This window comes from Zootoca vivipara, chromosome 3 (assembly GCF_965207765.1).
Source record: "Zootoca vivipara chromosome 3, rZooViv2.hap1.1, whole genome shotgun sequence".
Classification (NCBI taxonomy): Eukaryota; Metazoa; Chordata; class Lepidosauria; order Squamata; family Lacertidae; genus Zootoca; species Zootoca vivipara.
Window position 1 is genome coordinate 7,525,439 of NC_142586.1, and position 25,245 is coordinate 7,550,683.

A 25,245-nucleotide genomic window follows, 5' to 3' on the forward strand; every position below is an offset into this window, starting at 1 on the left:
CTGGGTGAAATGTACTTGTGACAATGAAAGGAGAATTACGCAGGCAATTTATCTGTTACCAAATTCTGCAAAAGAACTAGATCCATGTTACTCCACAGTAATTAAAAACTGAGAAGTTCTGCCATCAGAATTTTAGCAACAACAATGGCAAAATCTGCCTTTTTTAAAAAAATGCTAAAATAGTTGCAAAGCCCCAGAGTGATATGTTTGTTCATGACTGCGCAAAAAAAAAAAAATCACAACTAAGACCAAATTCCACCCTTGCATTTTCGTGTTAGTTTAGCAATCAAAAGCAAGACTTTAATGAAGATTATTATGCATTATTTATTGAACACAAAAATGTGTTCATTAGTATACAAAATTCAGTTGAGAATGCAACAATATAAATGAGATGGTCATGCCATTTAGGCACATAAATAACACTAACATTTAACAAATTAACATTTTTAGCAGAGAGTGGGAGGAGATGGAGCAAACACAGCTTTGGGAACAGAATTGCAGGCTCTTTAATCAAAGCAACACAGAAGAGCAGTAATTTTGCCTGCTCCCTTTTCTGTGCAATATCCATGGCACCTCAAAATAATAATAATAATAATAATAATAATAATAATAATAATAATAATAATTGTACAGCTGCAAAAGGTGCAGAAAAAGACAGCCAAAATTACCCAAATTGGCACATCTTGCTAAGAGAAGGCTAAAGTGTGTCTTGTGGAGCAGGGGTTAGGTTCCTTTCCAGTTCATTTCCTTTCCAGTTCATTTTCACATTTTATGTGATCTTTCACACAATGTAAAAGTCACTTCTGGAAATCTAGTGGAAGTTAGTGGAAGGTTAGAGCTCATTCTGTATTAATTGTTTCCGGGGGGCGGGGGAGAATCAATTTGGAACCCCATTAACTTGGAAAATTTCAGGAGTTTTGTGCTGTAATTTCCCCGTGGTTTTTGTGACCACGTGTCAAGATTTGCGGCAGTATCCCAGCACAGAGTTCTTTCCCTCCATTTAAAATTTAGCGTGACATGACAGTGTATCAAAGAGCAACAAGTAATGCAGTGTAAAAGAAACATTGATTGGAATCCTGGATAGAAGTGCTATCATTATAACCAGTAAAACTAACACCCTGAGCTCCATGTTTGAACACAGTCTTAGTTTAAGGCTGGGGAGGCAACAGTTGGGGTGAGGGCAGTGATTAAGAAGGGCTATTGCCACCATCCCCTGCTTGTGACCTTTTTGGAAACATTTGGCTGTGGAAAACTGGATTCAATGGATCTTTGGTCTGATCCAGGTTCTCTTATGATACCGGTATAGGTGGGTGGGGAGTAATTATTTTTCTGTGGAAAGGGCTGGTTTTGTTCTTTGTGCTGTTGTCTGGGGTTAACCACACATAGCTCATATTTCCTCCATCTTGCTACGTCTTCATTGGTTTCAGTCCCCCAATGGCTTACTTCCTGCCACACAGAGACTTACCGGTAGCTCTCAAATGGACCTTCTCCCATTTCTAGATTTCCCACAGAACCTCTGGTCCACCCAACACCACCATTGGAGATTAGTATGATAGCTGGAGGTGGGCAGGCAAAACATTTTGGAAAATGGTCAATAATCTTCCTCCTTTGGAAAACATTCAGAGTGGTGTGATGTTATTATCACATGCTTGTGGTTTGGGGGTGGGGAGTATTATTTTTATTTTTGTAAACTGCCTCAGGTATATGCATTATATGCTGTTAAGAAATCATTCCCTCTAATAAAATTAGGTGATTAGGTGGTGCTGTGATCTAAACCACTGAGCCTAGGGCTTGCCGATCAGAAGGTCGGCGGTTCGAATCCCTGCGACGGGGTGAGCTCCTGTTGCTCGGTCCCAGCTCCTGCCAACCTAGCAGTTCGAAAGCACGTCAAAGTGCAAGTAGATAAATAGGGTCCGCTCCGGTGGGAAGGTAAACAGCGTTTCCGTGCACTGCTCTGGTTTCACCAGAAGCGGCTTAGTCATGCTGGCTACATGACCCGGAAAAACTGTCTCCGGACAAACGTTGGCTCCCTTGGCCAGTAAAGCAAGCTGAGCGCCGCAACTCCAGAGTCGTTCGCAACTGGACTTAACTGTCAGGAGTCCTTTACCTTTACCTTTTTAATTTGGAAGCGAAATACGGGCATCCAGAAATAATGAGGAAAGGATTCCCTCAGCAGCAGACTTATTGTAATAGTAGATTGGTAACATTTTAAAAAAATCAAAAGAAATTTTCAGCACAGCACAAGAAATGAAAGGCCCACATTCAAGTCACACACACACACACACACACACACACCCCGCATGAACAGCACATGGGTGCCAAAATCTGGATCAGGGCAAGGCTTCACTTGCTTAGAATTACTATTTGTGGGAACTGGAATCTCTACAAATACAGGTGAAACTCGGAAAATTAGAATATCGTCGAAAAGTGCATTTATTTCAGTAATGCAACATACTATTTTTTATTTTAAATTTAATTTTTACAAATGCTTTCTTTTGGAAATTCCACAGTAATAAAACAAATAGTTACAATAACAATAACAATAACAAAAATAAACATCGCTATTACATTTCATTAATTACATTCCATTTATAATTGACCTGCCTAACGACAAATAATTACAATTACAACAAATAAAGGCTTGACATATCTTGCTTTGCATGTCATGCATCTATCTCATATATTGGTTTCACCTTTTAGGTTGAATTACTGAAATAAATGCACTTTTCGACGATATTCTAATTTTCCGAGTTGGCACCTGTATATGAATTCGTATAGCTGTGTTATACTAAATCAGACCTTTATCAATGTAATCCAGTGTTGTCTATTCCAGCCATCCCCAATTTGGTCCCCACCATATCAAAGCTTTCCAAACTGTGTGTTGCAACCATTAGTGTGTTGGCTGCAGGATTTAGGTGTGTCTCCCGAACGTTTCCCATGCTCCTCCCAGGGCTTGATAGAGGTTAGTTTGACCTCGGGTTTGCTAGTGAAACCGAATTACTGTGTTGTGAAATGAATACTGTGTCACTAAAAACCATGTCACCAACATGAAAAAAATTGGAAAGCTCTGCTCCATATGTTTTGGACAATGCAGTGAACCCCCATCTTAACTACTGGTTAATTCTGGGGTTTTCTTATGAAGAAAACTCTGGTTCTTGGAGACTTAGGGAGATGTTAATCAGATAGAATAATTTATTTTACAGAACAAAATGGGTAAAACAAAGGATGTGCCAAGAAACAGGAAACATGTGTGTGTGTTAGATTCAGTGGATGTCACAGGCTTCTCAACAAGGTGACAAACACACAGCTTCTTTTCAGTTATTTTCACTTCAATTTCTTAAGCTTAATTGTATAGATGTTACAGCTTAGGTCTTAATATTTGGGTTCTTAAACAAGGTGGCAGACCCTCCAAGTGTCCCTGCTTTCCAGGGATGGCCCTGATTCAGAGAAGCCATCCCGGTTTCTGATTTGATCCCAGAATGTCCTACTTTTCCTTAGGATGTCCCTATTTTTATTGGAGAAATGTTGGGGGGTATGGAGTTATCCAACCCCCAAACCATCTGAAGGCAATCCTGTATAGGGACGTTTTTTTTAAAAAAATGTTTAATGGTTTTATATATGTTGGAAGCTGCCCAGAGTGGCTGGGGCAACCCAGTAAGATGTGTGGGGTATAAATAGTAAAATTATCTTTATGGAATGGGGCGTCCCTATTTTCATCAGATAAATGTTGGAGGGTATATCAGGTGGGACTTTATTTCAGTTTCCCGACCTCCTATAAATCACACTCCTGAGGTAATTTTAATAATTTAACAGTCCCAAGGGGTCACCACACTCCTCCTAACTGGTTTGGGATTCTTCCTTTTCCAGAAGATCTTTCCCCTTTTTTTATGAATTGGGATCCAAGTAACATGTTCTCTAACAACTCTACTTCTCCTTGCTCAGCTTCAGCTTCCCAGTTTTTCTCTGGTCTGTATATTCCTGAAAAAAGACGCTAACCACTGTCATTCAGACTAAGCTCAAAAAGGTCCTTCTCTGGCAACTGCTATTTTCTTCAGAGTGAATTTTACACACACAGCTGAGGAGCTATACTCCTCTCCAGCTGAACACCAAGAACCTCCTATTCCCAACTCTCTAACTCTCTCTACTGCTTTTTCTTTTCCTTCCCAAAGTGCTGACTCCACCCTCCTCTGGCTACCTGCACCCACAGCTGAGCTTTCCATCACAGACTACAATTCCCATCAGCCATGCTAAGGGTTGCAGTCCCAAATATCGGGGTGGGGGGGATCTCCTGGGTCCAGGGCAGAGATCTTTGCTAGCCCTCTCACCTAAGATCTTTTACCTAGGGCTGCCAAAGACTGAACTAGGGACCTTTTACAAGCAAAACCTGCATTCTTCCACCTTGCTATTATCCTTTCCCATATATGTAGAGCTGGCCGATCTCTGCTTTGGCTCCTATGTGCTCTCAAGGCTATAGAAACTATGAATCAGGCATTATTTGGAAATAAATCTTAATGACTGTGTCACAGAGAATTCTTCCCTCTCTCCCAACCTGTTTGCCAACCACTAAGCAAAATGATATTTTCCTATTTCCCTGCAAAGAGCTTGCCTTGTTTCGGCATTAGAGGCCTTGGTGCAGAGGGAAAGAAGGTGTAGAATATTTTAAAATACACATGAAACAAACTCATTTCTTGATTAAAGGCATCAGCCTCATTTTAAATCTCACACCAGATGCCTCTACTTAATTCTCATGGCATATAGCCATTAGATAAAAGCATATTTATAGCTCTTTAGTGACAGCCAGTGTCCGCCTTGAATAATTTGCAGCCACACCATCGTGTTGCCTTTTCTGCTAGGCTCTTCTGATACAGATCCAGGAATTACTTTTATTATTTTAGAAATGCATCAAGGTGTTTGTTTGTTTCTACCTAGCTAGCTAAGGCAGGAGTGCCCAACTTACGACTGAAGGTAACTGTTATCTCCATGCTGGCAGCAAAACCATGAGATTTATCCAGACCCTGCAAGGTTTTCAATGTATGGCTCAAAATTTCTTCCAAACCTTTAAAATTTTGCATTCAGTGTCACTTAAGGCAAAGCTTTTTGGGCATCCAATCAAGGGCAAGTTTTCCAAGTTTAATTTAAAACTCTTCATGCTGCCTTCAGGTTTCACAAATATTTACCCAACTAGCGGGCTCTAAAAACCTCTTGCTTTCAGCAAAAATCAGTAGTGATACTAATAATAATATCATAACAGAAGGATAATAATTAGCAGTCACAGTAGTAATTGCAGTTATTTTCACCCCACTTTCAGGGGCATTTTGGGCAGGAGATAAAAGAACACAGGGAGCATGGTTCTCCATTTGCTTAGCATTTGTAACACCCCTCGTTCCAAAAGCAGCTTGGTGCCATAATTAGGATTGGGGAAAGAAGCCTCCAATTGGTTCCAAAACCTTGCAAGGTGACCAGGGGAGGAGGGCATGGTTAAGGCTGGATGAGGGAGACCCCACCCACAGACTGCTGGTTCACCAATGGCACACTGAAATCCTCTGGAAATAAGAATGTCTTCCATTTCTTATGAAAAAGGCACAAAAGGGGGTGCTTGACTAATCTCAATCATGGCACTGCCAGAGAAAAGTGCCTGTCTCTCGTGCTCCCATCAAGTGCACCTCAGAGCCGAATATTCACAGCAAAAGATGACTACAAACAACCCCATGGCATAGAGGACAATAAAATATGCCAGCCCAGGTGGTGCTGCGGGTTAAACCACAGAGTCTAGGGCTTGCTGATCAGAAGGTCGGCGGTTCGAATCCCTGAAACGGGGTGAGCTCCCGTTGCTCGGTCCCAGCTCCTGCCCACCTAGCAGTTCGAAAGCACATCAAAGTGCAAGTAGATAAATAGGGACCGCTCCGGCGGGAAGGGAAACGGCGTTTCCGTGCGCTGCTCTGGTTCGCCAGAAGCAGCTTTGTCATGCTGGCCACATGACCCAGAAGCTGTCTGCGGACAAACGCCGGCTCCCTCGGCCTAGAGAGCGAGATGAGCGCCGCAACCCCAGAGTCGGACACGACTGGACCTGATGGTCAGGGGCCCCTTTACCTTTTACCTTTTATGGTAGCCCTATACACAGTTGCCTGAGACTCAAACACATTGATCACAATAGAATTTACTAACAAATATGCTCAGGCTCAACACATGTATTGCAACTCATGGTGTGTTGCATCTACAGTATAAGCAAATAAAAATTAAACATTAAAAAATACATAAAATATATGGAGCCTTTAAGCAAAGTATGTCACAAACAAGTTGGTGGGTTTTCCTCAGAAATCCTCTGGCTGACAACAGAATTAAAAACAGAGCTCCTCCTACAGATTTTGCACACTGTTTCTAATATCAACGCCTAATTGGTTGAGGAAGAAACAGTTGGAGGGTTGTGCTTTGCCTCCGAAAAGTGTCAGATCAGAAGGATGAGGCCAAAGGCACCAGGAACTTAAGATTTGGCAGGTCTCTGTCTTGATGGAGATACAAGCGTGTTAGAAGCTCACTGTCATGTGTCCAAAAAGCATTAGAAGAGCTCCAAGGTGGAGCTGTTTACCAATACTATGATCTCTCCCCAGATGCAGTTGCTACTGCAGCTAATTAAGAGAACAATTAAGACTAAGGCAATCAGTCAAGTATACAGATCTGAGTCATTTTCTCCACTCTCTGATGCTGTGCTGGCTCCCGGAGGGCTAAACCTTATTCACTCATTCAGAAAATGACAGGAAGAAGCTATTAAATATCTGAAAACCATAAAAAGACAATAATCCTGTTCTTGAGCTAAGCCACACACTAGAGACCAATGCCAGGCAACTTAAGAAACTTGCCAGGCTCCCTGAATTCACACGCGCCTACAAATAAGAAAATTAATCAACAGCAGTTCAGATCAAAATTTAATTAAAAAAAGAAAAAGGGCTGTTGAGAACTTCCCCAGATTTCTCTGTTTTTATGTTTATGACTGATCAATATTATGTGTTATCAGCTCACTGAATGACAAATTCCACTGGGCATCTTTAAGGAGGAAGTAACAGATTAAATATTGAGCTAAACAATTTAATCTCCACTTTAAAAGGTTTTCAGTTATTTGTAAAAGTAAATCCTATTAGTGCAGAAACATCTCCGTGAGCTGAAACTGGAGGCTCATCATGCAAGGATTTGTAAACATCAGGGGAGAACCTGCCATGAACTATAAATTTTCTTCTTTTGTACAGGGACTGAAAAGGAGGAAAGGCAACATTTGCACAAAAGTTTTTTGGTTTTTTTTTAAGGTGGCCATTGTGATGCTTTGCTGTTCATTTTTAAAGCAGCCTTGTGTCAGGAAGCGATAACAGGAAATGTCAGACTAATTTCTAAATGCACCCACGCATAAGCATTTCTTACTGTCACGACGAAAAATAACACTCAAGCCCTTGTGTGCCTCTGCACTTTCAAGAAAATAAGAACTGGTCTACTCTGGCATTCTATCTAGTCCTCTGTTCTTATAGTGGCCAAGTGGATGCCCAAATGCCCCTGGAAATCTTTTAATAAAATAAGATAACTGCAGTGGAACCTCGGGTTGTGAACGTGATCCGTGTGGGAGGCACGTTCGCAACCTGCAGAGTGTTCGCAACCTGCAGCTCCACGTCTGCACACGCGTGTGACACGATTCGGCGCATGCGCAAAGCATGAGCGCCAAAACCCGGAAGTAACCCCTTCCAGTACTTCCGGGTTTGGCGCGTCCGTAACCCAAAACACGCAACCCACAGCGATCACAACCCGAGGTATGACTGTACAGTAGTACCTTGGTTCTCGAACTTAATCTGTTTCGGGAGTCCATTCGAAACCGTTCAAAAACCAGCTTCCGATTGGCTGCAGGAGCTTCCTCCAATCAAGCAGAAACTGTGTCAGATGTTCGGCTTCCAAAAAAACGTTCACAAACCAGAACACTTACTTTCTGGTTTGCGGCGTTTGGGTGCCAATTTCTTCGGGAGCCAAGCCGTTCGAGTACCAAGGTACCACTGTGTTCCACTGGCTGGTGCTGTGGTCCAGCTCTACTCATGCACCAAAAGGCCATGGGAACATCTCCATCCACATCAAGAGATGTATTCTGCCAGCTCAGTGGGGCCCAGATGAGCCTCACAATGAAGTTGCAGACATGTGTTATCTCTGTGTATGAAGACGTCCGCCATCAGAGCTGGACTTTGAAGCCAAAGTCCAGGGCCCCACTCAGGATTATAAGCAGAAGGGCTGAGTTGCCACATTCTGAAGTAATACACATGAACTAATACACATGAATGAGTTAAGAATGAGGGTCAGCACCGCATTTCGAGTAGTCCGGGGAGGTCCCCTGCACAGGGCACTAAGCCAAGGAGGAACAAAATTGAGAAGATCCATTTGGGGTGCCACTTTTTGGCCTTGCACAGGGTACCATATTAAGGAAGATTTCCAAAGTGCGCTCCTGGGAGGGCCAATACCATTAAGACCAGTTAAATTCCATAGCTGATTGGGGTAACAGTGACCCTGCTGCAATCTGATGTTACTGTGATATAAAGTAAATGGGATGGTTACACGGCAAACTGTTTGGACACCCAATTTCATTACTGTTATTTTTCAAGATATTTCTTATTTCCTTGGATCCACAAAATTGCTTCATTCCATTCGGCAATGAGCATAGTCTGGTGCATGCAGGCATCCCCAAACTGCAGCCCTCCAGTTGTTTTGGCCTACAACTCCCATGATCCCTAGCTAACAGGACCAGTGGTCAGGGATGATGGGAATTGTAGTCCAAAACATCTGGAGGGCCAAAGTTTGGGAATGTCTGGTCTGGCGGGATCGAGGCAGAGCAGATGCTACAAGGTTGAACTCAGGGGGGAGGAGTCAAATTTGCACTTGCGTAATTACAGCTGCAAAGAGCATTAGCAAGACCCTGCAGCCCTTTGAACTTATCCTCGTTATTTTATTTCTGATACAGATCAATATAAACTTCTATCAGTTACAGATCCGGCAACTTAGTCCATGCCATGTTAGCCATGTGTGTTGGCTATTGCAATGGAAGCTGCAGATACAGTGGTACCTCTACTTACGAATTTAATGCGTTCCAAACACACATTTGTAAGTAAAAAAAATGTGTAAGTTGAATCCCATAGGAATGCATTGGGAGAAAAAATTTGTAAGTAGAAGCAACCCTGTCTAAAAATTTGTAAGTAGAAAAAATCCTATCTAAACTGCATCCAAGATGGCGGACGGAGCTCCATTCGTAAGTAGAAACATTCGTAAGTAGAGTTATTCGTAAGTAGAGGTACCACTGTAGTTCAAAAGACAGCAGCCCATATATTCTCTGGGACTACGAACATGGGAACATATAGGACCAGCGTCTTCACCGGGTACCAGTTTGCTCTTGGGCTCACTTCCAGGAGCTGGCTTTAACCATGCAGGTACTAAAATGTTTGCACCTTGCATACCTAATGGTAACATTTGTTACATAAGACACACTTGTATACACTGCATAAATCCAGCTAACAGTGAGCGCTTTTACGTCCCATTGAGTTCAGAGGAAGAATTAAGCATGTTATTAAACCTTTCCCAAGTAAATTAATGGAACTCAAAAGTGCATGGTGATGCCTGGATTGTGCGCATCATACATAAACACACAAAATGCCAAAGAATGGACTCCTTTTTTAAAAAAATACTGAAGATGAATAATGCCTCCACGCAAGGAGGGTAGAAGATAGAGGATGGTCAGCCATTTGTCACTTATGCTGGCCATAGCAATTGTCACAGATCAGCTCTCCTTCTCCAGGCAACCCATAATCTCAGGACCATCTTCCTGGCTGGTTCATTTGAAAAACACACATCTATCTCTTCATTTGGTGTCACAGGATGGAATGAATATAGTGACTAATAACTTTCCATTTTGTGCTCCATCAACCTTATTTATGAAGATCATTTGAGGCTGGGGAAATTGGATGCTCAGGCTCCAGATTGATCCAGCTTTATGTGTTGCCTTGATTCTCAAATCTTTACTGCTGGAAGGAGATGTGTGTGAGAGCATGGCATTTTACTCAAAAGAAAAGCAACGTTTAATTAATATCATTATTAATTTATTCCATTTATTAAATTAATAGCCCACGATAACGTGGACCGTTTGATAAAATATCTGTTGTTGTTTTTCAGTATCCCTTGAAAAGGCAGCAAGGAATCATTTTTGCACACAAGATTTGGAGGAGTGGGGAGTTTAACCATTGTTTGCCCCAAAGCGACAGGAGCTAAGAGAAAGCTATGTACACCATGGGAACTCTGCCAAAAATACCACCTCTATTCTGTGATTCCAGAGCAGCAGGCTGGTGTTACAATGGGGGTGGGTGGGATCTGCCTGTTGTTATCTCTTTTATCACTCTTCCTAGGAATACTCCTGCAATGTGGTGTAGTGGTTAGAGCAGGCATCCCCAAACTTCGGCCCTCCAGATGTTTTGGACTGCAATTCCCATCATCCCTGACCACTGGTCCTCTTAGCTAGGGATCATGGGAGTTGTAGGCCAAAACATCTGGAGGGCCGCAGTTTGGGGGTGCCTGGGTTAGAGTGCTGGACTAGGACCCGGGAGACCAGGGTTCAAGTCCCCAATCAGCCACAAAGCTCACTAGGTGATCTCAGGCCAGTCACTGTTTCCCAGCCTAACTTGCCACACAGGGTTGTTGTGTGGCTAAAATGGGGAGGGGACAACCATATGCACCACTTTGAGCAACTTGGGAGAAGAGGAGTAGTAGTTTGGATTTGATATCCCGCTTTATCACTACCTGAACCCTTTATCCCTTTAACCCTTTATCCGTTTAACCCTAAGGAGTCTCAAAGTGGCTAACATTCTCCTTTCCCTTCCTCCCCCACAACAAACACTCTGTGAGGTGAGTGAGGCTGAGAGACTACAGAGAAGTGTGACTAGCCCAAGGTCACCCAGCAGCTGCATGTGGAGGAGCGGGGACGCAAACCCGTGAAACCGGGAAGAAAAGCTGGTATATAGATTTAGAAATAAATAATAAATAAATGGCTCTCCTACAGGTGTCTTCCAGGAAGACACTAGTTGCTTTTGAAATGTGGCCTTGTGCTTTGGTAATCAGAATCTAAATCTACAATAGCTGGAAATTAAACAGTAAATGCTCAACTGAAGCTGATGCCATACCAAGAGAAGATTGTGCCTCTCAATGTTTTTTATTTCATTTTTTACCTCACACCAAATAAAAAGGGGAGGCTGATGACATTAGATTTCCCTGGCTTTTGGCAATTTCGGGCGGATTGTGCTATGAACACAATGGATGTGTGTGCACGCTTGTTTTTTAATTACTTAATGACACCAGTGAAAAGGATTAGAGGAAGGGAGAGAACCCAGAGAGTGGGAAATTCATTCAAATGGTGATATAAAAATAATTGGACTACAAAGTCATGTTTTAGCACTTTCCCTACAGCTTTACACAAGGGAGCTGCTCATAGCCCACAACAATTTCAAATCCATAGTTCTGGGGAATAGTACTATATAATCATAAAATTACACTTGAGATAAGATTTAATTATCATTTTCACCTTTCCAGCACCTTTAGAGAAGTAATAATCAAAAGCCCTTGCAAGAACAGAAAATCACACCTAAAAAGCACCAACATGCTACAAAGCGATTAAAAGAAAGGCTAACCACCACATAGGCCTTTAAAGAGCATTTAAATTCCTTGGCTTTATTCAAAAATATTAAAAGTGACTGCTGTCTGATAGATTTTTAGATATTCATGTAAGGCACGGAGAAAATAAAATAAAGGAGCTTTACTCCCTAAAGGAGCTTCTCATTGTCTTGAGCCATTCAGGCTGCTGGTTCTTGCTGATAATTTTATAATTTTCAACCATCTCCTGCAAATCTAGTTATTTCTTATCTCATCAACATTTGTATACAGTACATGCTATATTATTCTCTCTGACGGTGAGCTTGAGCACTTGAGTGCCTAGCATTCTGGAAGCAAAATAGGGCTGAACAAAAACAAAGCAATGGTTTCTCTATATTCAGGGGAATCCCTGGCAATGCAGAAGTATGTGCTTGCAAAATTAAAAGAAAAATTACTGCTTTAAAAAAAAATCCCAGATCATCTTGACAAAGACCTGTGAGCTTCCAGAACTTCCGGAAAATCGATGACAAGGGAGGCTATAGAAAAGGAATGCACAACCAACCTTTCCCAGATCAAGGACCACACTCCCTCCTGGACCCTGGGGCCACAACACAGTGGTGGGCGGGGCCAGAGGGAAAAGTGGGTGGAGCAACAAATGTAAATTTTATCTTTGTACTGTAGTCTAGAACAGGGCCGGTGCTAGGGTTTTTTGCGCCCTAGGCGAGATCACCTTCTGGCGCCCCCCCCCCCGGCCAAACATATTTCAAACACAGGCTGGGCTTTGTGAAAACACTTGCCAGGGAGCTAAGAAACATTTTTAACTGCTCTGGAACTTATGCAGGTGTATCTGCACAGGTGAAGCCTTTTTGACACTTATGATGCCTGTGTTGGTAAGGCAGTCAGGAAAACTTGACATGAGTCAATAGTGTGATGCAGCAGCTAAAAAAGCCAATGCAATTCTGGGCTGCATCAATAGGAGTATAGCATCTAGATCAAGGGAAGTAATAGTACCACTATATTCCGCTCTGGTCAGACCTCACCTGGAATACTGTGTCCACTTCTGGGCACCACAGTTCAAGAAGGATGCTGACAAGCTGGAACGTGTCCAGAGGAGGGCAACCAAAATGGTCAAAGGCCTGGAAACGATGCCTTATGAGGAACGGCTTAGGGAGCTGGACTCTAGAATTACAAATGCACACACGGCCCTCTCTGCCACCCAATCCAGTCAGAGAAACATTTCGGCCAGGTAAAAACACTTACGAAGAGATACATCCAAACCCTTAGCCAGCTAATAAACATCACATCTGGAAGACCAACCAAAGGAGATGGGTCTCCGAGGCCTTCCAAAAACTCAGCAATGTAGGTCCAATGGAAGAAAATGCGATGGCTCTGAAGGACCACCACAGCTTTCCCTCATGGCCATCCACCTTACTGATGTCAAGAACATCTGAAGAGCCTGCAAACTGAACAGGTGCAGGCAGTCCAACAAATAACACAAAAACTTGGGCCCAGGTGAAGAGACTAAGGGCTAGATCAAAGCCTTCATTGGTTCTATTGGGAGGCTTTCTTAAAGCATACTTCAGGCATCCCCAAACTGTGGCCCTCCAGATGTTTTGGCCTACAACTCCCAGGATCCCTAGCTAACAGAATCAGTGGTCGGGGACATAGCTGCCAAGTTATCCCTTTTTTACAGGGATTTTCCCTTATGCTGAATAGGCTTCCTCGCGAGAAAAGCGAAAACTTGGCAGCTATGGTCGGGGATGATGGGAATTGTCGTCCAAAACATCTGGAGGGCCAAAGTTTGGGGATGCCTGGCATAGTTGCTGCACAGTGCGGAACTTCATCAATACCACAAAATACAGGTAGGGAGCAGTTAACAAAACACCTCCCTAGCTGTTGCCTCAAGGAAGATCACTTAACCCTACAAGCAATTCTTTAAAAAAGCTTTGAACCAATGGCACCTTTTTATCAAGTCCAATTGCATGGGGGTAAGGAGTATCCTTGTTGAGGTTGCAGCTCTCCTCATAATCATCATCATCATCATCATTTAATCATCATTATTTAAATGTATTTATGGAAATTCAACCACATTTTAGTGCACTCTTTTCTAATTTCTTACTACACACATTGTTGTGTGCAATTTGCCTATTACACATTCTTTTCTGCAGGCAATTTTTGCTTTTGTTTATGTTATTTTCACTGATGTATAGTACACATTTTTAGGCACACTTTCTTCTCACAAGTGCATTTTTGTACACAGCTTTTCTGTGATTTCAGAGCAGCAGGCTGGTGAGAAAATCTGGGAGAAGTGTGAATTCTGAAACAGCTGAATAGGGAGCTTCTCGTTAAAAATGCAAACTAAACCAAATTTCTACCCCCTCCCTCACCCCAATCCCCTGAGAGATGGAAAAAAGAAAAGGGGAAACAACACAATTTATGTTTCTCTCTTTGATTTTAATCATTTTTGAATATTTTAACTAGTTGGGCTTGATACTGTTATTTATGTTATTTTTTCTGTAAAGTGCTTTGAACTTTCATTGCAGTCAAGTGGTATATACCGTATTTTTCCATCTATTAGATGCCTCCATGTATAAGACGCCCCCTATTTTTGGGGACTCGGGTTTAAGAAAATGGGGGGAGATGTATCCGTGTATAAGATGCCCCCTAATTTTTGACATTATTTTAAAGGGGGAAAGCCTAGTCTTATACACGGGAAAATATGGTAAATCTTGTGAGCTAAATAATAATAAATGAGTTGGTCATGGGAGGGGGGCTGAGCTGTTATTAGGTATGTAAGGGCTGCAGAAGGCAAGAATCACACTTCACCTCCTTCAAAGTAAGATGGGAGATAACCTGGCTGAACTTAAACCTCACCCAGGTGCCTCTTGCCTAGGTGTAACAGTTGCCTGAATGGTAGCCACCTTCCTGGGATTCAGGGTCTGGACATGTATTCCCCCCACCACTACCACACACACACACAGTTTGAACAATTACTCCTCCTCAAAAAGGGGGCAGCCTTTCATTTCTATGGGCCCCAGTGTGGAGTGCTGCACAACATATCACTTTATCATTATCATCATCAAACCTTTTATTGACACCACATACACACATCCATAACAAATCAATACAGAATTGCCACCTCCCCAGTGGCACAAAACACCAGCCGAAAGAAAAGAGGCAAAGCAGTCACATCTCTAGGTCTCCAGGGAGATCAGACGTCTGCAATGTGTTTTGACGACAGAAAACCAAATAGAGTTATTTAGTGACTAACTTGGTGAGCTCCTGATCATTCCCCAGTAATAGAAAATGTATGACCTCCAACTCTGGTTTGTTGAGTGGCAAAACAAGACACGACACAAGGTAGTAAATTCCGGGGGGTGACCCAGAACAGAAGCACTAGCCCCCTTCTATTGAGATTCTGTTACAAAGTAAATCATTAACAAACAGTGCAGTCTTCCTCCAATGACAGCCAGGACATCCCAGAAAAGGTGGTACTTCCCCATGTGTCACATCCTGCCAACACCCAAATTTCCCCCCATAAGGGAAGTGCCTGATCCTCACGTATCCCTCAGACACCTCCTTGTCACATGTGCACTCTTTACACATCCCCCTCCTCTTAATCCTGTGACCACTGCTAGCCTCCCAAAACCTCCTCCCCATTCCATTGTTTTCCTCCCGACCTGGGTTCAACCTCTCTGGCTTGGACCTGCTTCCCCTGTTGTTGTTGTTTAGTCGTTTAGTCGTGTCCGACTCTTCGTGACCCCATGGACCATAGCACGCCAGGCACTCCTGTCTTGCACTGCCTCCCGCAGTTTGGTCAAACTCATGTTCGTAGCTTCGAGAACACTGTCCAACCATCTTGTCCTCTGTCGTCCCCTTCTCCTAGTGCCCTCCATCTTTCCCAACATCAGGGTCTTTTCCAAGGATTCTTCTCTTCTCATGAGGTGGCCAAAGTATTGGAGCCTCAGCTTCACGATCTGTCCTTCCAGGGAGCACTCGGGGCTGATTTCCTTAAGAATGGATAGGTTTGATCTTCTTGCAGTCCATGGGACTCTCAAGAGTCTCCTCCAGCACCATAATTCAAAAGCATCAATTCTTCGGCGATCAGCCTTCTTTATGGTCCAGCTCTCACTTCCATACATCACTACTGGGAAAACCATAGCTTTAACTATACGGACCTTTGTCGGCAAGGTGATGTCTCTGCTTTTTAAGATGCTGTCTAGGTTTGTCATTGCTTTTCTCCCAAGAAGCAGGCGTCTTTTAATTTCGTGACTGCTGTCACCATCTGCAGTGATCAAGGAGCCCAAGAAAGTAAAATCTCTCACTGCCTCCATTTCTTCCCCTTCTATTTGCCAGGAGGTGATGGGACCAGTGGCCATGATCTTGGTTTTTTTGATGTTGAGCTTCAGACCATATTTTGCGCTCTCCTCTTTCACCCTCATTAAAAGGTTCTTTAATTCCTCCTCGCTTTCTGCCATCAAGGTTGTGTCATCTGCATATCTGAGGTTGTTGATATTTCTTCCGGCAATCTTAATTCCGGCTTGGGATTCATCTAGTCCAGCCTTTCGCATGATGAATTCTGCATATAAGTTAAATAAGCAGGGAGACAATATACAACCTTGTCGTACTCCTTTCCCAATTTTGAACCACTCAGTTGTTCCATATCCAGTTCTAACTGTAGCTTCTTGTCCCACATAGAGATTTCTCAGGAGACAGATGAGGTGATCAGGCACTCCCATTTCTTTAAGAACTTGCCATAGTTTGCTGTGGTCGACACAGTCAAAGGCTTTTGCATAGTCAATGAAGCAGAAGTAGACGTTTTTCTGGAACTCTCTAGCTTTCTCCATAATCCAGCGCATGTTTGCTATTTGGTCTCTGGTTCCTCTGCCCTTTCGAAATCCAGCTTGCACTTCTGGGAGTTCTCGGTCCACATACTGCCTAAGCCTGCCTTGTAGAATTTTAAGCATAACCTTGCTAGCGTGTGAAATGAGTGCAATTGTGCGGTAGTTGGAGCATTCTTTGGCACTGCCCTTCTTTGGAATTGGGATGTAGACTGATCTTCTCCAATCCTCTGGCCATTGCTGAGTTTTCCAAACTTGCTGGCATATTGGGTGTAGCACCTTAACAGCATCATCTTTTAAAATTTTAAATAGTTCAGCTGGAATATCATCACTTCCACTGGCCTTGTTATTAGCAGTGCTTTCTAAGGCCCATTTGACTTCACTCTCCAAGATGTCTGGCTCAAGGTCAGCAACCACACTACCTGGGGTGTACGAGACCTCCAGATCTTTCTGGTATAATTCCTCTGTGTATTCTTGCCACCTCTTCTTGATGTCTTCTGCTTCTGTTAGGTCCTTACCACTTTTGTCCTTGATTATGGTAATCTTTGTACGAAATGTTCCTTTCATATCTCCAATTTTTCCCCATTCTATTGTTGTCCTCTATTTCTTTGCATTGCTCATTTAAGAAGACCCTCTTGTCTCTCCTTGCTGTTTTTTGGAAATCTGCATTCAGTTTCCTGTATCTTTCCCTATCTCCCTTGCATTTTGCTTGCCTCCTCTCCTCCGCTATTTGTAAGGCCTCGTTGGACAGCCATTTTGCTTTCTTGCATTTCCTTTTCCTTGGGATGGTTTTCGTTGCTGCCTCCTGTATAATGTTACGAGCCTCCATCCATAGTTCTTCAGGCACTCTGTCCACCAAATCTAAATCCTTAAACCTGTTCCTCACTTCCACTGTGTATTCATAAGGGATTTGATTCAGATTGTATCTTACTGGCCCAGTGGTTTTTCCTACTTTCTTCGGTTTAACCTGGAATTTTGCTATAAGAAGCTGATGATCTGAGTTACAGTCAGCTCCAGGTCTTGTTTTTGCTGACTGTATAGAGCTTCTCCATCTTTGGCTGCAGAGAATATAATCAATCTGATTTCGATGCTGCCCATTTGGTGATATCCATGTGTAGAGTCGTCTCTTGTGTTGTTGGAAAAGAGTGTTTGTTATGACCAGCTTGTTCTCTTGACAGAACTCTATTAGCCTTTGCCCTGCTTCATTTTGAACTCCCAGGCCAAACTTGCCAGTTGTTCCTTTTATCTCTTGATTCCCTACTTTAGCATTCCAATCCCCTGTAATGAGAAGAACATCCTTCTTTGGTGTCATTTCTAGAAGGTGTTGTAGGTCTTCATAGAATTGGTCAATTTCACTTTCTTCAGCTCCGGTAGTTGGTGCATAAACTTGGATTACTGTGATGTTAAAAGGTCTGCCTTGGATTCGTATTGAGATCATTCTGTCATTTTTTAGATTGCATCCCATTACAGCTTTTGCCACTCTTTTGTTGACTATGAGGGCCACTCCATTTCTACTACGGGATTCTTGCCCACAGTAGTAGATATGATAGTCACCCGAACTGAATTCGCCCATTCCCTTCCATTTTAGTTCACTGATGCCCAGGATGTCGATATTTATTCTTGTCATCTCATTTTTGACCACATCCAGCTTACCTCCATTCATGGTTCTTACATTCCAGGTTCCTATGCAATATTTTTCTTTACAGCATCGGACTTTCCTTTCGCTTCCAGGCATATCCGCAACTCAGCGTCCTTTCGGCTTTGGCCCAGCCGCTTCATCAGCTCTGAATCTACTTGTACTTGTCCTCCGCTCTTCCTCAGTAGCATGTTGGACGCCTTCCGACCTGAGGGGCTCATCTTCCAGCGTCATAACTTTTATATGCCTGTTGTCTTTGTCCATGGAGTTTTCTTGGCAGGGATACTGGAGTGGCTTGCCAGTTCCTTCTCCAGGTGGATCACGTTTAGTCAAAACTCTCCACTATGACCTGTCCATCTTGGGTGGCCCTGCATGGCATAGCTCATAGCTTCTTCGAGTTATTCAAGCCCCTTCGCCACGACAAGGCATTGATCCATGAAGGGGCTTCCCCTGTTACAACTTGCCCAAACCAGTTCCATCCTGTTCTCCCCACCTCTGTCCAGTCCTGTGGTGACCTGCTGCCCTGCTCTGTCCCAATGACCCAACTTACAGATACGTGTGTACTATACCGACGTACAATGTGGCTTGCCAGCATTGCACGCAATAACAACCTTTTACATTTGACAGCTCTCCTTGCCAGGTTTGATGCGGCTTGCCGACGTCAACCCCAGGATCACTCCCACACTGGTTTCCATTTGGGGATGCAGAGTTGGTCTAGGAATTGCTGGCGGAGATCAGCATATAGTTTACGTTTAAGAACCATATGTGTAAGGGTTTCCACCAGGTGGTCTTCACCTGGGCAAATTCTTTCTCCTTCCACCATGCCCGAGAACCTTCCCCAATGGAGGTTTGATGGATTTGAGTATTGCGTGGACAGGCGGAGTCCCCCAAACCTGCAGGCGACACCCCCCCCCCCGAGCGGAATAAATACATGAGACAACGTGCTATGGGATTCAAATTGGCCACAACTTTATTCAAATTCAGATGTAGGGAGACCTTGGCTTCAGGCATTGGGCGTTATCCTTCCCAGTCCCCAGCCGGGGTTCTGGGAGGCTTCGGGGTCATCCACATGTATGGGGGTTGGGGCTGGCTCTGGAGAACATATGTTCAAGCAGAGAGAGCTCGCCCCCTGTTCACCGCTGCTGGTAGGGGGAAGTGATGACACCTATTGGCATGGTCAAGGCTTCCCCCAATACCCCGATCTTGTCGCCGCAAGGGGGTGAGGTCTCCGCCTCACGCCCCTCCCTCTAGGAAAATCGCCAGAGAATTCCGCCCAAGGCCTGACACCGCCAAGGTGTGACGTATTACTACGGGAAAGGCGAAACCTGCCAATGCAGGGAAATTCCTTTCCGACCCTTCAACAGCGGCCTTGACGTAGCAGCGCCTGTGAACCTGTAGAGAAAAGGTTAACCTGCAAAAGAACATGAATGAAGGGTGTGGAGGGTGGGAGAAGCTCTGGAACCGACTGGTGCTTGGAGGTAAGATTCAAATTCTCTTGTGTGAGCCAGACAGTCCCTCCCCTTACCTGGCCATCCCCTGGCAACACCTCCCCAGGCAGGATTGGACGCTGGGCTTGGGTAGGCGGAGACCCCTGGTATCCTACCTGGGAAGGCAATGCCAGCCCCAAACTACCAGGGAATTGCCTCTGGGACTAGGGGGCTGTGCGCGTCCACGCAAAAGTCGCCCCCCATTGATGTGTGGAGCGGTCATTGCAACCCCTGGCAATTAGCTGATAATCAGCACTTGCAAAGTGTTGCGCCTTTCTAAAACCTTTAAAGCCTTTTTATTTATTTATTTACAATTCTGTCTGCACAAACTTGCCACCTAGAAGTGGCACCTGTCAATATGCTTGTGCTAGATCAGGGAATTCACCTCCATATACAAAGCAATATTCTGCAAGAAGGGCTCAAAAATGTTTCCAGCTTTCTGAAAAGAGAAAAGAGAAGCTAAGGACATGCAGTGCACACTAAGGAGGATTCAACTAGTCTCTTTAAAGAGCATTTATAGATGAGGCGGGTGAAAGAGGAATAGAGGAAAGATGATTATACAAAGACCTAAATACATGCACATCAGCTGAAAAGGGTTTCATAATGGGCCATCGTTTTAGTAGCACCAATGTACTAATGGCTAATGGGGGAGACGAGCAACGGGAGGCACACAGACACATCTCAAAGTCATTTCCAAGAAGATAAACAACCACATGAACATTTCCCACAAACAGCAGAATACACTTAAATGTCATCGTCATCATGTGAGCGGCTCAGAAGTAGCCTGCGAAGCAATTGCATTTGTGTTTTGCTCGCTTCAGAAATATGTGCCTGCAAAGGCTTTCTCCTTTTGTTTAAAGAATGAAGACAGGATGACACACACTTAAGGCAGGAACCATTGCATGTGCCATGGCCTAAAAGGGGAGGTTTCCCAAGTGGAAACCTGCTAGAAGTAGAAGTGGAGCACACACTGAAATGCCAATCACAGAGAAGGTATGGGGATAACATTTGAATGATACAATACTGACATTTTATGCAGTAGCATACTTTTTCGTTGTCCCCAAACTGCCTTGACCATTATCCCTTTCTTTGATCCTTTGTTCTTCACACATCTCCAACATTGATCTTCTCTGCATTCATCACTTCAGTTCCACACAGTTCCTCAGCCCCTTTTGTGTTCCCAGTCCTGCTACAACTATCACAGCAGTGGAACCAATGGTAAGGGGCCGTATCCTCTGTACATGGTTCAGTGTCATGTGGAAGTTATTTTGGCAAATTTTGCAAAACAATCCCACCCACCCACCAAAAACTGTTGCCTCTTCAAGACCCATGTAGGTACAGATCCTGTATTATATGTATTATATGTGGAGGTGGTGGGTGGTGTGCAGATTGCATGTACAGGGCCTGTGAGTATACATGTTGTTACAAGCATGTGCCAGGACTCACATGTGTGCAGCCAGCACTCCTGTCACACAAGGCTAAAGATAAATGCTTTCTCTCTTAGCAATGTAATCTACCCACATTCAAAACCTCCCATTAAACTACCCAAGAATTAACAGCAAACTAGCATTATAACTAAGCAACTCTCACACTAAGATTCAACTAAGGAATCTCTTAAACTGAGAGTCTCTCTTACTAAGATTCAACTTGGAATCTCTTAAACTGAGAACAACTGAGAGAGTGATCTACTAAGAGATGAATCAAACTGAAAGATCTAACTAAGAGATACAGAAGGCTTTCTGGCAGAGCCTTATATACAAGAAGCAGAGCCCACGCCTGTGGGCAATTAACAGAAACACCGGCACCTGTTTCTCTTAAACAGACAGTATTTACATTAGACCGGCTCTAAAGTAACTTGACTATTCAAAAAATCCAACACTCTCAGCACCCTGAACAAACTGCAGTTTCCTGCTTTCTCAACAGAAGTCATGACTATTTGAAGTGTTATGATACTGCTTTAAATGTAGAGCGCAGATGGGATCCCCGTCTTGGTGGAGTCATTACCCCCCAAATAGTGCTAGTAATGCTGGCCTACTTTACAGGTTGTTGTAAGGCAGGGGTGGGGAACATTTTATTTTTTCCTGCATGAGGGAGGCATTTCCTCATGGGCAACCTTCTTGAGGCTGCATGCCGGGGGCGGAGATAAAAGGTGGGTGGAGGAACAGATTGGCTCTTGCCTTTGTGTGACTGGAATATGGGCCTATTGCCCAAAAGTCAGAGGTTTCTTCACACACACCTCCCTCTCTCATCCACGCAAGCAAGTGGCAGCATCACAGTTGGAGGAAACATTCCAGCTGGGCAAAAACGCTTGAGGAGGACCTGGAGCAGGGCAGGACCAGTGAGAGGGTGTGACCTGGGCAGGGGGCATGGCTTTGACATGATCCTTGGGGCCAACTAGAGAGGACTTGGAGGTCTGCCCCACACCCGAGCCTGTTGTATGGGTTACTGCAGCGTTTCTCAACCACTGTTCCGTGTCTCAACCACTGGTGTGCCGCGACGTGCGGCGACAAGAAGGCGATTTGCATTGTCACGTGCCTGGCGGCCGCCAATACACAACACTGACACACCGGAAAGCAATATTTCTCCTCCTCTTTCCCAAAGCTCAGTGCAAACGAGCCTGGCGGCTCTAACCCGCCGGACGGCTTGTGAAGCCTTATTACATGAGATTGCAACCAACACAGCAATTGGCAAGTGTTTCTTACAGTCATAATTATAGTCAATATAGGGCAGCACAGAGTTAATTTTTTTAACTTTTTTAATGGCGGTGTGCCTCGTGATTTTTTTCACGGAACAAGTGTGCCGTGGCCCAAAAAAGGTTGAGAAACACTGGGTTACTGTGATAGTGTCTGTAGCAAATCACATGGTGGGGGAGAGGCACTTACCTAGCCCCCCAGCAGAGGGCATAAATAGGACAGCATGGCGCAAACATGCTGGCAGGAGGCGGAGCACCAGATTGCCTCTGCTTGCAGATCACCAACCTTCCCCCTTCCCCTCCCAGTAAGAAGCAGCAATTCACCTGCTGGGATAAGTGCCTCCACTCCACAATCCTGCCTCTTACTGGAGCACTTTAAACACTCTTAAGTGTACAAGGATGTGCCTTGTTTACTTAGACGTTAGCTTCGGTGGGGCTTATTTCTAGGCAAGTGGGCAGGCAATTGCAGTCTAAAGCGCAACTGAATGCTATGTGTTGCTTTCGCATTGTTGTTTCTTCCCACTCCCCTTTGCCACCAGCCTGTTAAGTACCACAAATAAATAACCGAAGCGCCGAACTGCTAATCTACAAATACAATTTCTCCAAAGCAATGTGAATGGCTCTGATGTAGGCTTGGGGGGAGAGAAACGCCAAGAGCCCAACGTGAAAGGAAAAGCAGCCAGAACAGACACTGCCTACGGGGAACTTTAACCCTGATGGATTGAGAAAGAGAGTCATGTTTAACACATGAAGAAAATTATATTTTATTATGATATAAACAGTTTCAGCAGCGTTCGAAGAAGCAGTGGGAAAGTGTGAAGTTATGCCAGGAAGAAAGGAGCCGTGAAGAGCGGTACAGGGCCAGGGCTTAGACACACATTACCCAGATTAGAGGGATATTGTTTGTCAGCCAGCAATATCCCTTTTCACGTTGCTCGAGAGCGGGCTGAAAAATGACAATGCCATTTGGAGCAGCCTTCATTATCATCCACTCATGGCGGCCAAAGATCCTCTGACGGAGATGCACAAGGCCTCCTTATTACTTATCAGAGCCCAATTAACTTTATCTTGTTCATCTGAGCTCCAGCTGAGGCTAAGAGTTCAATAGTGCACGCTAAGGATGATAAGGAGGCAAGGGGTTCGAGGCAGCCTTTTAATCACAGTCTTTATAAAAGAGCAATAAACCATCTAAAGAGCCCACTCACGTGGTTTCCAGCTCAACAAGGGGAGTGTGCAGCAGCAGCAGCAACACAGAGATTCAGGCTGGATTTTGAAAATCACCCACTTAAGGCAGGAGCTTTTGCCTGCTCCTCCTCAGATCCAATTGCTTCCCCCTCACTTTCCTTGCTTGCTGCACAGCACCTCTGGAGCCTTGCTCATTGCCAAGGAGGAAGGGAAGACAACAAGACCAGGAAGGGAGTGGGAGGGTGGAAGGCAGGCAGGTGATTTAGAGGTATAGTATATATATATTCATAAATTTCTGCAGAAAGCTGGAAAACTAAATGTCAGATTCGAAAAATAAGAAACAGAGAGAACCAAAATTGACAGATTCTTCCATCCTTAACATTGGTAAGAAGGTGGGCAAGAAAAAAAATGAGCAGAGGCTATCCTGTTGTGAATGCTTGAAAACTAACAATTCAAAGTGTTGGTGCTGACCTTTAAAGCCCTAAACGACCTTGGCCCAGTATACCTGAAGGAGCGTCTCCACCCCCATCGTTCAGCCCAGACACTGAGGTCCAGCGCCGAGGTCCTTCTGGCGGTTCCCTCACTGCGAAAAGGGAGGTTACAGGGAACCAGGCAGAGGGCCTTCTTGGTGGTGGCGCCCGCCCTGTGGAATGCCCACCCAGATAAACAACTATCTGACTTTTAGAAGACATCTGAAGGCAGCCCTGTTTAGGGAAGCTTTTAATGTTTGACGGACTATTGTATTTTAATATTTTGTTGGAAGCCACCCAGAGTGAAACCCAGCCAGATGGGCAGGGTGTAAATATTATTATTATCATTATTATTATTATTATTATTATTATTATTATTATTATTAAATTATGGCTGCAATCCTAAACAAACTTAGGAAATGAGCTCTCATCCAATTCAGTGGGACTTACTTCTGAGTAAAGGATTAGTGCTATCAAGAGTTGGCAGTAATGAACAACTCACAGCTGAGCCATCAAACTATGTGATGTTTTATTCCAAACTGTTGTGCACATAACACCTGCAGACAATGTCACCTTGAGTATAGCTGCGCTGAACAGTTTAAGGTTTGGGTGCCATAAAGCCTATTTGATGTTTAGTAACAGCTGATCCCTGGAAAGAAAGCACCTTCCGTTTATTAATCAAACAAAAATCCATCTGAAATATTTCCTGATGCTTATAAAACACACATGAAACTTTATTATGAGCTGTCAGTGATAGATGCACTACCATAATACTCAGTAAACATAGACTTCCTTGCAATTGCGTCTCTCCACAACCCTTCTTTATGCCCTTCCTATGCATTCATTTCACAATAGCTGCACTGAAACCTGCTCATTTCTCGGGGGTTCCATACATTTATGACTGCTTAAAGGCCATTGTCCTCCCTTTGCTGTCACTTGAGGTGTGCAATAATTGCTCAGAAATTCACAGCCTGTTGTGCCTTATTGCTTAAATATTTTTAAGAGCTCGACTAGAAATTTTCAGGGAGTGACTCTGAAGACTCGCTGCTTCATAAAGAATTGACAGGGTAAAAAAAATGAGGGCAGGAAGGAGAAAAGGTGAAGCAAACTATATTGTGTCCTCCCTTGGTGAGGGAGGTGAGACCTGGCAACCAAACCCTTGTGTTGTGGGTGGAAAGGATTGGACAGCCACAACACCCTATTGGTAGGTCCCTTGATGCTGGGTTCAATCAGGCCAATGGGACGTGAGCTAAACGGATCTGGTCAGTGCATCAGAACACCCACC

At 44.0% G+C, this 25,245-nt stretch overlaps 1 long non-coding RNA gene across 1 annotated transcript in view; it reads left to right on the forward strand.

Annotated features, from left to right (window-relative positions):
• LOC148686152 (uncharacterized) overlaps positions 1–25,245 on the forward strand; it is a 40,566-nt gene that overhangs the window by 4,567 nt on the left and 10,754 nt on the right. The window lies entirely within an intron of this gene.